The 14,780-nt window shown below is 37.6% G+C and overlaps 1 long non-coding RNA gene across 1 annotated transcript in view; it reads left to right on the top strand.

Annotated features, from left to right (window-relative positions):
- Positions 1-14,780, top strand: part of LOC122199961 — a 234,388-nt gene that overhangs the window by 37,982 nt on the left and 181,626 nt on the right. The gene's annotated exons all lie outside the window — the stretch shown is intronic.

The following is a 14,780-nucleotide window of genomic DNA, read 5'->3' as shown; positions in this document are numbered from 1 at the left end:
CTAATCTAAAGTTGCCAAAGCCATGGATTCAAGATGGGGTCACACAGATATGACCTTGACCTAGGGAAACAAGATAAATAGCAAGCAGGTAGAGAGCAATTGTCATGGAAAGAGGGATCATTTACAGGAACAGTGCTGATGAATTACAAAGAATAAAGCAGTTTTATTTAAGCTTATATTAATAGACCAGCAGTTAATGGTAAACGAATAGCTACCAAATATCCAGAGGGAGGGGTACAGTTTGAGCCTACTTTGGGGGAAAATTCTGTAAGTACCAGCACAATGTCTGGAACATAACAGGTCTTTAGTAAGTACTGGCTTTCTGTCTTCTTTCTTCCTGAATATGAGGGAAAGCATAGCATTTTTCTAAATTACATGCCTAAATTACATGCCTAGGACTGAGAAATATGAGAAATCAGATCAACAAGTTGATCTGATTCTAGTCCTTTCTTCATACTGATTCCAGAACTATCATCTTCCAAAAATAATAGATAACCTTTTAAAATCACTATATTAATTATTGTTTAAAAACTAAGATTCAAATTTCCTGGTATTCAAGGCCTGCCTATTTATTTATTTACTTATTTATTTGCTTATTTACTTATTTATTTATTTGAGAGAGAGAGAGAGAGAGAGAGAGAGAAGAGGAGCTCACCCAAAACAGGGTTTGTGTTTTACCCAAAGTAGGGCTTGAGTTCACCGGATGTGGGACCCGAACTCATGAACTGTGAAATCATGACCTGAGCTGAGGTCAGATGCTTAATGACTGAGCCTTCCGAATGCCCTCAGGCTCCTTTTAAACCTGACCCCAATGTCCTTCTCCAGTATTGACTCCAGCCATTCCTTATCACACATTTTTTATTTGAGACAAACCAACTCTCTCCTTTAAAAAAAATATGTTCACTATTGTAAATACCCTATTTCAAAGAAAAAACAAACAAGAATGAAATATGGAGGAACACACATTAGAGAATAAACTTAACAAATAATATGCAAGATCTACATGAAGAGAACTGAAGTATACTGTTGGGGACCTCAAATATAAACGAATGAAATAAAATGCTCTATTCTTGAAAGGACTCACATAATCATGCTAACAATTCATATTAATTTATTCATTCTATACATTTGGTATGATATTACTAAAAATTTTATTCATTTTCTTACTGAACAAATTTCATATGAAAAAATAATGTCTAGGACATTATTTGATTGACTGGGATAGGGGATAGTCTTAATAGATACTAAAACATATTACAAAACTAGAATAATTAAAAGTGTATACTATTACCTACATGGACCGGTCAATGGGATACCATACAAATTTTGAAATAGTACCAAATATATGTGAGAACTTAAGTATGTGGTAAAAGTGACATTTCACACTGGTGAGGAACTGATAGACTGTTCAATGAATGTTGTTAGAATATCTAAGCAGTCACCTGTAAAATATTAAAATTACTTTCATAGTTCACACCTAAATGAACTCCAGATTTAAACACAAGTTATAAACTGCTAAAAATATTGGTCCAATAAATGGAGAATAATTTAAAAAATATTTTTCCTAGTATGACACTATGTCCAAAGATGAAAGGGAAAAAGAGAAAATAGATAAATACCACTAAAAAAGTTTTTGAAATTTATATTATAAAAAAAACATAAATAAGGTCATGAGAAAACATGGAACTCTGGGAAGCATTTGCTAATATCAAAGGGAAATGGCTGTGAGCTCTATAAATCAATAAGAAATAGGCCAACAATTCAATAAATAAATAAGCAAAGGAAATGAACAAAGAATTCACAGAAAGGAAACACAACTGGCTGTTAAACACATAAAAACCTGTTTGACTTCATACATCATGTAAGGAATGTGAATCCAAACTACCCAGGTCTTCACATTTACTTCTCAGATTGGAAAACGTCAAAAATCTTGATTATACACTATGGGTCTGTTAGAGTATAGGGAAATATGCTTTCTCATAATTCACTAGCAGAAGTGTAACTTGATATAACCTGTATAAAGGAAAATATTGACAATCTCTAAGAATTTCATTGCTTAGAATATTCCTCTAAATTTACTGAAAGGAAAGCCTTGCAAAAGTCCGAAAGAATTTTCAGATTCCTGTTGCAGTTCATTGATATCTTCAAATTGTTCTTGTTGAAAATTTGACATAAAGGATCCAATCATTTCAGAAATTGTAGAAATGGTAGTGATTCTCTCATGCATGAATTCCCTTTGTAACTATTTCACCACCTCTCAAGGCAGCTTGTCCTATGCATTTCACCTGTTAAAATTCACTTCCTTAAGTTGACCCCCAAACTTCTGACCTTCACTCTGCCTTTTGAAGTAGCCACAAAATTCTAATTCTACCAATTCACAATGGTATGATGCTAGATTCGAGGTTAACACTCATCTGATTTAATAAACAGCCTTTTTTTTTCAGCCTTCACTCTAGACAAACATGTCTAAGGCAACATTTTTTTGGGGGGAAAGTGGGTGCAATCAAGGCTCCCATTGGTCTTGATTAAGTAGAGATCATTATTTCATGTGCCCTTTGTTGCTCTCATATGCACAGAGCTTACCTCAGAGTGAAGGTGGCACTTAAAGAAAGCTCTAAGAAGCAGGAGACTTGCATTTCACCTGGGGATGGATAGGTTCCTTCCTCAGGGCAGCGCCTTAATCAGAGTTTTTATGATTTAGCAAGGGAAATGTCAGCTATGATGCTACCCCAGAAAGAAGCATATAATGAGCAAGTAGATGGATTTTCTTTATGGCTATTACTGTACAAGTGTCTTTGATGATGAGAACAAAGAGATGCAAATGAAAACTAGGGACAGTCTTCTGTCTATAAATGTTTCCAGCATCTGGGATCTTTTTCCTCAGCTTTAGTATCAAAGAGATACAGTGAACTAGAGCCCCACAACCAGTGGGCTCTCAGGTGCACCTGGTTCCCTACTGAAGTTACCAGACAGATGCTTCAGAGAAAGACAGCAAATGTAGGAAATTGAATTTACTGGACAACTGTGGAGATGGGGGAAGCATGGCCATATGCATAAAGTTGGCAATTCATTTTCCCACATGATACAGTTAAATAACTAAAAATGCTAACCAATAATAATGTCATAGGTAAAGATTTATTAGCAGGTTGTGATGTCTTTCTGAACACATTTCTATTTGCAGGGGGGGGATTGTGTAGGTAGTTTCTCATTGCATGGATAACTACTCAGTGTGGCTATAGGAATTTCATAGGTAGCATTAAAACAGGGGACTCTTTTCCTTGGAATCTTGGATTTTAAGTTTTAAGCATGGGTCTCAGTGAGTGCTCTGGTCTTCACAAGATGGCATCTATTATCAGAGAAAAAATGCACAGGACTGGGTCAAACAGTCAAGGAAGATTTCATTCAAGACTATTACAGCAGGGGGAAAAGATTGAATTCAACTCTACTGACACAAAAAGCAGGAGAGGTTTTACACACTGGGTGAGCTAGTGGAAAATAATAGAAGGATTTTAGTGGGGATGTTGGTTGGTGTGATTAGGCCATCTGATTTTTCTAATTGCTGCTTATCAAAGTTTTGCTCCTATAGGCTATAGTCTATAGACTAGAGTCTATAGTTTCCTACCAAAACTGGAATATAGAAGCACTATTTATATTAGTGATTTTGACTCGAGGGGATGGCTCCCAGGTTCTGGAGAAAGACATTACTGGGTTGTAAAACTGGAAAGAGTCTGGGAGAAGATTTATATCTCAAAGGGGCAGAGAAAGAATTTACAATTGCAAGTTTTCTAAAATAAATGTTCTAAGCAAAGGGAAGTCAGGGACCTATGTCAGAAATAAACCTGTTTAAAGTTTAGTCAAGTTGAGGGAAAATATAAGACCATATTGGGCCAACTTAAGGCATAAAGAACTCTGTATTGAATTCCTGATGGGTCTAGAGACGGAAAAAAATAGAATTTTGAAGAACTCAGAAAACTCAATCATACCATCAAATATGGAAGATCTTTTTTAGCTTGGGGCTAGATTGTGAGTAATGTCAAAATTCTGAGAATGGGGCCTTCTTCCTATAGGCAGAGGACAGTTCCTCACTGGGTTCCCCATCCCTAATTCTGTCACTTTACCTCAAGCAACTTCATATATGAAAGTTAAGCCTTAGAGACTAGCCTGAAAGGAAAGAGAAACAACGGAAGAAATGGTTGACAGGTATCTAAATTAGGTGCCTATGCACTCTATCTCATTTAATTCTGACTACAGTCTTAGTAAGTATTTGTTTCTAACCCATGCAACAGATGAGGATGTGTTGAAGTTTAGGGAAGATAAGTATTTTGGTCATGGTGAACAGCTAATGTACATCAGAGCCACATCATAACCTGGTTCTTTCTGGAACTTAAGAAATGTGTTTTTTTTGTTTTTTTGGTTTTTTTTTGCTTTGGTTTTTGGTTTTGTTTTGTTTGTTTGTTTTTTTGAGTGTGTATGTGTGTGTTTCTTGGAAAGTTTGGGACAAGACAGGTCACAGTTCTATGTTTTTACCTTCAGCGTATTGCTCATAGTACAATAAGCAGAGTATGGGCCAATCTACCATCACTCTATCCCCTACTTTGTAGCAGAATTATCCTTATATAATGCAAGTTATTATAGTAGGCTTCTCCCTTGCTTGAAGCCAATGGTTTCCCATTTTCTTCAGAATGAAGTCCATGTCCTAAACTGAGCCTATAAAATCCCAAACAATCCATTCCCTAGTCTCTAACTACTCTTCCCCCTTGCTTACTGTGCTTCAATGTATGAAATCAACACACTCTTTCCTAGTTACACCAAACATGCTCCTGCTGCAGGACCTTTGTACTTGTTCTTCCCTCTGCCTGAAACACTTCCGGATAGCAACATGGCTCGCTCTCTAAGCGTTTTGTTGTGTCTAATGGCTCTGTGCATTTCTTTTTCTGTGAAATGTCTATATATTTTATTTACTTAAAATTAGGTTTTGTTCTTTGTTTTATTTCTACGAGCTTTTTATGTATAGGAACATAAGTGCCTCCCCCACTTTATTTCCTTGATTTCCTCAAGGAAACTTAAAATATATGTAGCCGAATATATTACTTTTTATTATAATTACTTCTAAATCAAATCATAGTTAAGATTTCCTCACTTAGAGATTGCAAAGGAATACACTGATTTTTCTTTTTTCAATACTTATATGGTTTTATTTTTACAGTTATATTTCTAATCATTTACATTTACCTTTTGTGTGATATAAAGTTGGAAGTGTAAATCCAAATTTATCTTCTTTCTCAAATGAATATTTGCCCTGATACAATTTCCTAAAAATTTTTCTCTCCTCTACTTACTTTGAGAACCCACCTTTATAATACCAAATTGCCATATGCACTTTGCTTTATTTCTGGATTTTCTATTGTATTTCATTGGTCTCTCTTTCTGATTAAATAACTGATGCATATTTAATGTATGCAACTGCATCTGCTGAACAGTGAAGAAGTCAGCAGCATCTGTTCAGAATTGGCCTCGAGTCCCTTGTGGAGTATGTCTCAATGCGTAGTTTACATCCACATTATACTGGATATTTGTTAAGACTGGATTCCTGGACTCCGATTTCAAGAAAGTCTCCATCAGAATGGGGATGGGACCCATTTTCACATTTATTTGAAAATAAATTTGACAACTAATATTCAGATGAAGTTTAGAGATGGAAAGAAGGAAAATCCATTCAACATTTTTATAATGGATGCCTATTTTATCCTTTCTTTGCCTAAATCCACAGAAAGATATTCTGTTTTACCATATAAGCTGCAAAACCAGGAAGGAGCTATTACAGCTCAAATTGCAACACTTTTTGACTACCACCCTAATTAGTGGGTGTGAATTCCTTTGGCATCACTTAATGACATACTAGTTGTTGAACCTGAGGTAGGCCAGGCTGGAGCATTAGCCAAATGGGGAGAACCAGGAGGATTAAGTGATTAATTGGAATTACTCTGTCTCAGTTCTAGCCACAGCACTGTATCAGCATCAGCACATCAAGAGTCTCTAATTTGTATATTCAGAAAACCAATGCCAAATGGGAGGAGTCACTGTGCTAACATGTTTGCTAACCATATTTAGAGTCAATAAATTAAGATTAGTTACTTTGCATATAAAATCATATCAAGAGTGAAAATAGAACCAATCAGAGGAAAGCAGTTCCTCACGAAAGGGCTTAAGATCTCTGTGCTTCCATAGTTCAGTATTACTTATTCTTGTTGCAGGGTACATGAGGTCCTTCTGCTTTTACATAGCTTGAAGTCTCTCACTGAAGACTCAATATTGCTCTAATAATAGGCCTCATACCATAATTGATCTGCAGAGGCTGTTTAGGCACTGGAGAAGAAGAGAGATCCTCCTTCCTACACAATGTTTAGTGGGCCAATTCAGAGACTGTGTCAAAGTCCTATGGTCTTTTTCCATATCTGGGGAGAATAAATAAATGGTTTATTTATTAATAGGAAGACTTAGTTTATATAAATTGAATAATTTTATAGTCAGTTTTTAATGTTGAATAATTCTATAATAAATACAAACAATTTTGGAAGGTTACATTTTGTTGGGTTACAGCTATACAGAAATCAGTGAAATAAGTGGAAAGCAGAAGGGGGAAGGGTAGCTTTTAAGAGTCACAGAAATTGTATAGAGTTATAGGGCAAATTCAAATCTCTGTTCTCAAAAGCTGGGAGCAGGCTGGGAAACATAGGACAGAAATATTAGAAGCTAGGTGAATGAAAAAGAAATCAGAGATGTTAACACAGACCAATGGCAGAAGGCAGAAGGCAGAGAGAACTGGGATAGAATTTGACAAATTGGGGCTCTTGTCATGGGTGGGCCAGCTGGAGGAGGAGAGCCTTCGGTTTTGGGTCTTTCATTATTTTCAAATATTCCTAATGTTCTATAGAAATTCATCACCACAGCTCCAAAGAATGAAATACAAAATTCATAAGAATTAATGTTATTTCTATTCTGTTATAGAGCCACAGTCTATAATTCATTAAAACCATTGACCATTGTCTATCCTGATGTGGTTACATCTTCTGAAAGGCATTCTGACAGAACCAACCAAGACCAACTATTCCTCTTTTATATCTCTGTGCCTGCCCTTTAAGAAGCATCCAGAATTTCTTAGTATAAATGTCACGACTCCTTCCATAGCACTAGGAATAACCTCTCGTACTTACAGTCTTCATTACAGAGATGGACACGGTGATACTTACAGTAGACTGCAGTCAGAGTAGGTAAACTAGACTAGAAAGCTTTGAAGGACAGGTCAGTGCCATGGCAGTAAAGTAGGATGAAGTTCCCAAAATTTTCCTACGTGCGGAAAGGAGGGTTTAGTTTTAAGAGATAAAACTAAAGATTGAAAAGATGAGATTTAGGGGCTTGGGTGGCTCAGTTGGTTGAGCATCTGACTTTGGCTCAGTTCATGATCTCATGGTTCATGAGTTCGAGCCCCACATTAAGCTCTATCTTCTCAGCTCAGGGTCTACTTGCCTGCTTTGGATCTTCTGGTCCCCCCCCCCACCTCTCTCTCCCCCTCTGCTGCTCATGCTGTCTTCCTCAAAAATGAATAAACATTTAAAAAAAGAGATGAGATTTATTCTCAGGCTCTATCAGTACCATGCTTGCCAAGGATCAGTGGGATGACGGTGTGGGTGCAGCAGAAATCAAAGCAGCTGTGGAAACAAGCTAGTGGCGCTATTCTGTGCTCTACTGGAGAGCAATAAGGACAAAGACCTAGACACAGATGAATACGTGATACAGCTGTTTAATAACAAGTACCGCACAGACACTGCTCAATGAAAACAGACTCTAGCACCAGCGTCAGAGCAGGGCGTTGGAAGCACAAGCGTGTTTGGTTGTTGGATTGTGGAGATATGTAGGGTTTCCACAGGAAGGTTGTGGGGTAGGTGGACACTGTCAAGGCTCAAAGGAGTAGCTAGCTCTTTACCTAGTGTATAGCAGTATTTTAGTGTTTATTTGGGTCATGGATATAGCTCTATTGATACACACAGGCAGAATATCAAAGTTTCAGAAGATAGACATGCTATGCTGGGTTGGCATATGCTGTGTTTATGAGTGTACATTCCTTCTAAGGAGCTGAGGTACTGTTATATACATATGTCCCAGAAGATGTTGGCTAGAAATGGGATTGATGAACCCTTCATTGAAAACAAAAATTCCAGATCAAAATTTAATTTTATTTTCCAGGAGCAACAGCTTTTTCAGTGTGGGATGCTAGATTCATGAATTGGCAGACAAGAAGGTCTAGAAAAAATCTGGACGCATAGCTTGAGTTTCTGTGATACTCTATTTTTCAATGATACTTAGTAAACTCAAAATCAACTTAGAACCTCAAATCAATCTCGATGGGGGTCTCAGAATTATCAGTCACAAACAGCATATGGGCATTCACATTGTATCCTTTAGTATATTTCCATAGCCTATCCTTATGTTGTGTTAATTTGCACACAGTTCATGTCCTTCTGTCTTCTTGACAATACTGTGAACTACTTTAGAAATAAGAAAATAAAATGGCAGTTACTGAAGAAGTTATTGTGCGCTGGGCACTATTCTAGATGTGTTCTATCGTTTCAGTTTTTCATTGCAGTAGCCACACCAAGGTGGACATTTTATAAGTGAGGATATCAACGGATCTGAGGATATTTTGTAGGTGCCAGAGCCAGGAATGAAAACAGAAACCTGTCTGGTTGATTCTCTTTCTGTTATACTCTGCCTGAAGCTAGAATAATTGTGTTTTCGTGCCCTATGAAACCTAGCTAATTAGAGTGAATTGTGTGTAGGAACTCTCAAGTACTCCATAATAGTGTTTGCTGAAAAGTGAAAACTTTTAGAGACTTTTCCATGTTCAGGGAAACTTCTGAGCATTTTAGACTTTTTTTATTGTCAATTGTAAATGCCCATTCTGTCATCTTCAGGCACTACATCTGATAGATCATCTCTTTGTCTATAAACTGAGGAGGAACACGCATCTAGCCATAAAGAATGTGTTTGTACAGCATGCTTCTATGTCCCTGGCAGAGATAAGTCCTTCTGACTGGAATAGGGATGAGGAAGCACAGGGAGAAATACCGCTAGGGAGAAATTCATTGAAAACATAATCAAAGTGACAAAGTTGGTGAATGTACCAGTGAGCATTTCTTGTTGCCTTAGCATGAAATATTCCTGTAGAAAGTGAAAAAAAAAAAAAAGATACAGCTCCATGCAGTATTGAATTGAAAAGGACATATTACATGATATAGACTTACATAAATTAATGTAAAACAGGCCTGGCTCTATTCAAAGCTGATTATGTTATTTCTAGCAGTAAGGCTGCACATTTTGCATTATTTAATTCATTCACTACAAGTTGCATTCCAGAGAACTATGCCAGAAATATTGACTAGCTACCTATGCTTAATAGCTGACAATCAGTAACTTCCTTGGGGTGGACGTGGGGGATGAAATACATTCAAGAAATTCATTCTCCGGAGCAGGCTTTTACCTTATGTCTGAGCCTTGGATTCTGTCTCTGTGCTTAGACCTTCCTAAGTGAAATTGACACTTGCACAAAGCCGGAGCCCCTACCTGCCTTCCTCTGCCAGAGCCCTGTGGATCACTTTGAATTTCCTTACTGCTGGCTCATTTCACAAAAGGTGGAAAAGATGTTGTAGGAAACATCTTTCCTGCCACATCTTGTTGCCCTGTTCACGTGTTGTGGCCACACTTTTCAAAAATCATTACCTCCAGTGGAAACAAATTCATCATAAGCCTCTTGAAATATACCTCAAGCCCATGACACTTTTGGACTGACATCTATTCATAGATTGACTATAAATAGGCACCAATTTACACCCAATTAGATGTGGAGGGAAATCTGGGGTTGCAGGAAAATTTCCAGCCACTCAGTATGCAAGATCTGTGTGATGGCTGAGTGACTGATGTAACTGCCATTTGTTAAGATTTCACCTTATTTAATCTCCACTCAGACACTCCTAATTTGTGCAGAGCCTAGGGGATGACTTAAGACAAGGTAATTAACTGGAGCATAGCATCTTTGAAGAAAAAAAAAAAAGAGACAAAACTATTTACTTATTTTCTTTCCTTTTTTTTTAAGTCTGAATAATGAGACCATATTCTGCTCCATGAACTCCTCCCAAATTGCGATATTCTGATTGAATTAAAATCACCAAGAATTCATCTTCCCTAAGAAAATGTAATCCAGGGGCGCCTGGGTGGCTCAGTTGGTTAAGCATCTGACTTCAGCTCAGGTCATGATCTCGCAGTTTGTGAGTCCCAGCCCCACATCAGGCTCTGTGCTGACAACTCAGAGCCTGGAGCCTGCTTCTGAGTCTGTGTCTCCATCTCTCTCTGCCTCTCCCCTGCTCATTCTCTGCCTCTCCCTCTGTCAAAAATAAATAAACTTAAAAAAAAATGTAATCCAAATAATAAACTGCATGTTTTGGTCACCCCTTAGAATCACAAATTAGTTTCAACCTGGACTGGATAAAATGAGTCTGTGGCTCTGGAGAATGGGAAAAAGGCAAGTATTAGTCAATGAGGGACTTTGATCTTATAGAGTCTAATCACTTCTGTTCACAAAATCTCATTTAAAATGACAATGCTAAATTCCTAAGCCTCCACAGGACCTAATAGTGATTAGTTCAAATGTATCTAAATTGCTGCTAAGAATTGATTATTATGAAGAGAAATCTAAAGAGAGTTTGATTAAATTAATGTAATGCTTTCTTCAGCTTAAACAGAGAAAAGGAACATTTACTTAATCCAGTAGTTTCAGATGGAATCACACTTCTTTACGCACATATATTAAATGCACTTCTAGTTTTTGATGAATTAAAATGGAAAAATAATTGCTCAAATGGCACCAGACCTGGTTTCATCATCCAAAGACATTTGAGATCTCATAAAATGGGACTTTTCAAATTTTAATGTGCCTCAGATCACCTGGAGACATTGTTAAACAGAAGATGCAGATGAGGCATGGTATGCATTTCTAGTAAGCTGCCTGGTGAGGTCAATGCTGCTGGTTCTTGGACTAACCATAGTTTGAATAGTGAGCTTATGGAGCATCTGGGTCATGATTATGAAAATTAATTACCATTGCATGGGGATAACCTAGTTAATACTATGTGCTGATTTGTATGATGCCTGATAACTAGTAGTGTAATATGTCTCTGATAAAAAAAAAAAAAGGAATTGTTTAAAATTTACAGAATCAGAAGATAGCAGAATCTTCTGATCTTGCCTTTACTACATGTAACAGTTATCCCTAATAAGTGTGTATTACTTTCCTTTTACAAAGCAATTTTACATAGTATATGTTGCTTAGTTTTATGATGATCCCTTAAAAACCCTGTGAAATAAGTCAAGCATGCATTTTTCTTCATTTTCCTTATGAGTAACCCAAAACTGAAAGTTGATGTGATTTGCACAATTTCACATTATTATTCAGCAAGAGAGACATGACTCTAATCCATATCTCTGACCAAATCTGACCATATCTCTGAACACAAATATGGTGTTCTTTCTCCTAACAGTAGATTTTGTGTGGATCACATAAATTCCATAGCCCCTCTCTTCCTTATGAAATGGGTGATTCAGGTTCAACTAGACCAGTGGTTATCAGCCTTCATTGTGCAACCAAATTATGTTGGGAACACAAAAAATACTAGTGACTAGCCCCATTCCAGAGCAATTGAGCCGGAACCATCAAGAGTGGAGCCAGGATACCATTTCTTTTCTTCTTTTTTTTAATGCTTATTTTATTTGTTTTTATTTTTTATTTTTTTTTTAATTTTTTAACGTTTATTTATTTTGAGACAGAGAGAGACAGAGCATGAACGGGGGAGGGTCAGAGAGAGAGGGAGACACAGAATCTGAAACAGACTCCAGACTCTGAGCAGTCAGCACAGAGCCTGATGCCGGGCTCGAACTCACGGACCACGAGATCGCGACCTGAGCCGAAGTCGAACGCTTAACCGACTGAGCCACCCAGGCGCCCCTCCTTTTTTTTTTTTTAATTTTTTTTAACGTATTTGTTTTTATTTTTGAGAGAGAGACAGAGTGTGAGTGGGGGAGGGGCAGAGAGAGAGGAAGACACAGAAATCCGAAGCAGGCTCCAGGCTCCAAGCTGTCAGCACAGAGCTCGCCTCCGGGCTTGAACCCAGGAACCGCGAGATCATGAGCTGAGCTGAAGTTGGACTTCTAATGACTGAGCCACCCAGGAGCCCCAGAATACCATTTCTTTTAATTTTCTAAGCTGATTATTATGCATAGTGAAGATTGAGAACCAATAACATTGTATATCCACTATAATACCTTTTTTACCAAAAAAATTTTTTAATGTTTATTTATTTTTGAGAGAGAGAGAGACAGAGCACAAGTTGGGGAGGGGCAGAGAGAACCAGAGACACAGAGTCCAAAGGAATCTCCAAGCTCTGAGCTGTCAACACAGAACCTGACACGGGGCTTCAGGAGCTATGAGATCATGGCCTGAACTGAAGTCGGATGCTTAACTGACTGAGCCACCCAGCCCTCCCTCCACTAAAGTACCTTTAAGTGAAGGAATTCTACCTGGCTATAAAGATAGGTTTTTTGTCTATCTGCTCTATGAAAGTCTTGGTGACAAATCTAAAAACATAAGTTTAGATAAGTGTATCACTAAAAATGTTAATTATGACTTAGCAAGCTTTTACTATTTCTTGTGTGTTGTGCAGGCCTTGAAAATTTAGGGACATTTTGGTTGATGCTTTAAAAAATCACTTTTACTTAAACAAGTAGAGATTTTAGTTTACTCCCTGTATCTACACTCTGTGTAACATCAATATTTCTGAGTTTCCTATTTGTCCTTTGAAACTGGTACTAAATTTGAGCTTTCATTTGGGCTTTCATTGAAGTGGATGTCTAAGCTCCTCCAACTGCTTTCTGATATGACTCCTGTTTCCCCTTGTGGCTGCAGTGAGGATTTAGACACAGAGTATACTTACATAGTTATCAGATTACCTAATATTTCTGTCAGGAATTGATCATGTAAATGGTTTAGACACAGTCCCTTCTAAGAGTTAAAATTTCAGTCCTAAGCCCCACCTAATGTAAATTTCTCAAAAAGTTCAGGTTGTTGAAAGCAGATATTTCTGTTTTTCTTTTACAGAATCATTTACTTTTCTGTAGTTGTCATAAGGTGAAGAAGACAGGATTAGTCAATATCTTACCCTAGTAGATTCTACTCTGTTGATCATTTTTCAAAGTTGAATAGACATGAGAAAAATGAAGGCTTTGAGCCCTTGGAAAGGCCCAAGGGGGATTTTGGCTTTCCTGGGTAATTCTTGAATATTTGATCACCCGTGGCCCAAGAGGGTTTTCAATGAAGCTATCCCTTCTGGAAGAATTCTAATCCAGAGTGATGTCACTGGGTCAATGATGAATCTCTAAGGCTGTCTAAGAAGGGTTCAGAGTTTGATGCATAACAGGTAATACAATGCATTTCATTCTGAGAGTGGAAATTCAATCAAATATACACTATTTGACATGTACTCCATGTCTTTTTTTTTAAGTTTTTTAAAAAAAATTGTTTATTTTTGAGAGAGAGGGAAAGAGATGGAGGGAGAGCACAAGCAGGGGAGTGGCAGAGAGAGGAGGACAGAGGATTTGAAGTGGGCACTTGTGCTGGCATCAGCGAGCCGGATGTGGGCCTAGAACTCACAAACTGTGAGATCATGACCTGAGCCGAAGTTGGGTGCTCAACTGACTGAGCCACCCAGGCGCCCCAACATGTCTTGATTCCCAAACTTCCTGGCTTGGATTTTCTAGAACTAGACAGTTTATTCAATAAGGAAATAAATGCATACCGCTCTAAAGAAGACTATAGTATTGGCTTATTGGGGTAGCAGGTGCAGAATGATCTTTCTGACAGCAGATCATCAATACTGGTTCTTTGATGTTTTAACTTGATCACCTGGCCTTCCTTACACCAATTATTTAAGGGTAGTCATGAGATCCAGAGATGCTTTTCTCATTTGATTTTACTGTGAGATTTTTAGATTGTGTGGAGAATTATCTGGTTGTCATTATAAAATACACTTTTGTTCACCACAAGCAGAATTGTCCTATAACACCCCATTGCCTTTACTAATTTCTAGATTTTTTTAATTCATTCTTACAATGCCTTAATAACATCACTCCTGAACTCCATGGACCTCACAGGGACTGGATTCTTTTGTTTGGGAGATTCCAGGTATATTTCTTTCATCTCCCTCCCTGATAAACAACTTTGTCTGAACCCAGCTGTGCCTGGTCTCCTAGAAAACATTTAGCTACCACTGTTCTTGGGAGATGGTTACTGTGTTCACAGACTATTAGAAAATTCTACTGCTCCATTAACTCCCCTATTTGTATCTTGGAACTTTATTTTCTAGTGGACTATTTCTGCAGTTTATAGCTGTTTCCCCACAGGGCAAAGCATGGAGTCAGTGACTGACATTAAATAATAAATGTCAGCAAAGTGATTACTCTCATTTGGAATTAATAATATTTTATTAAAATTCATAAGAGCACTCAACTGGTAGCATCAGAACCAATTACTCATGTGAGCACTGAATATGCCTTCCCAACTCAAAGCGTGCAGTAACTCTTTTTGATTTAAGGAAAACACATCTCTGTAGTAGGTTGGAGAATCTAAGTTTTTCACTCTTCCTATGTCAGTCTGAAGGCTGGATTAACCTATAATG

Source organism: Panthera leo, chromosome D1 (genome assembly GCF_018350215.1).
Source record: "Panthera leo isolate Ple1 chromosome D1, P.leo_Ple1_pat1.1, whole genome shotgun sequence".
NCBI classification, from domain to species: Eukaryota; Metazoa; Chordata; class Mammalia; order Carnivora; family Felidae; genus Panthera; species Panthera leo.
This window is presented reverse-complemented; position numbering and strand designations above follow the sequence as displayed.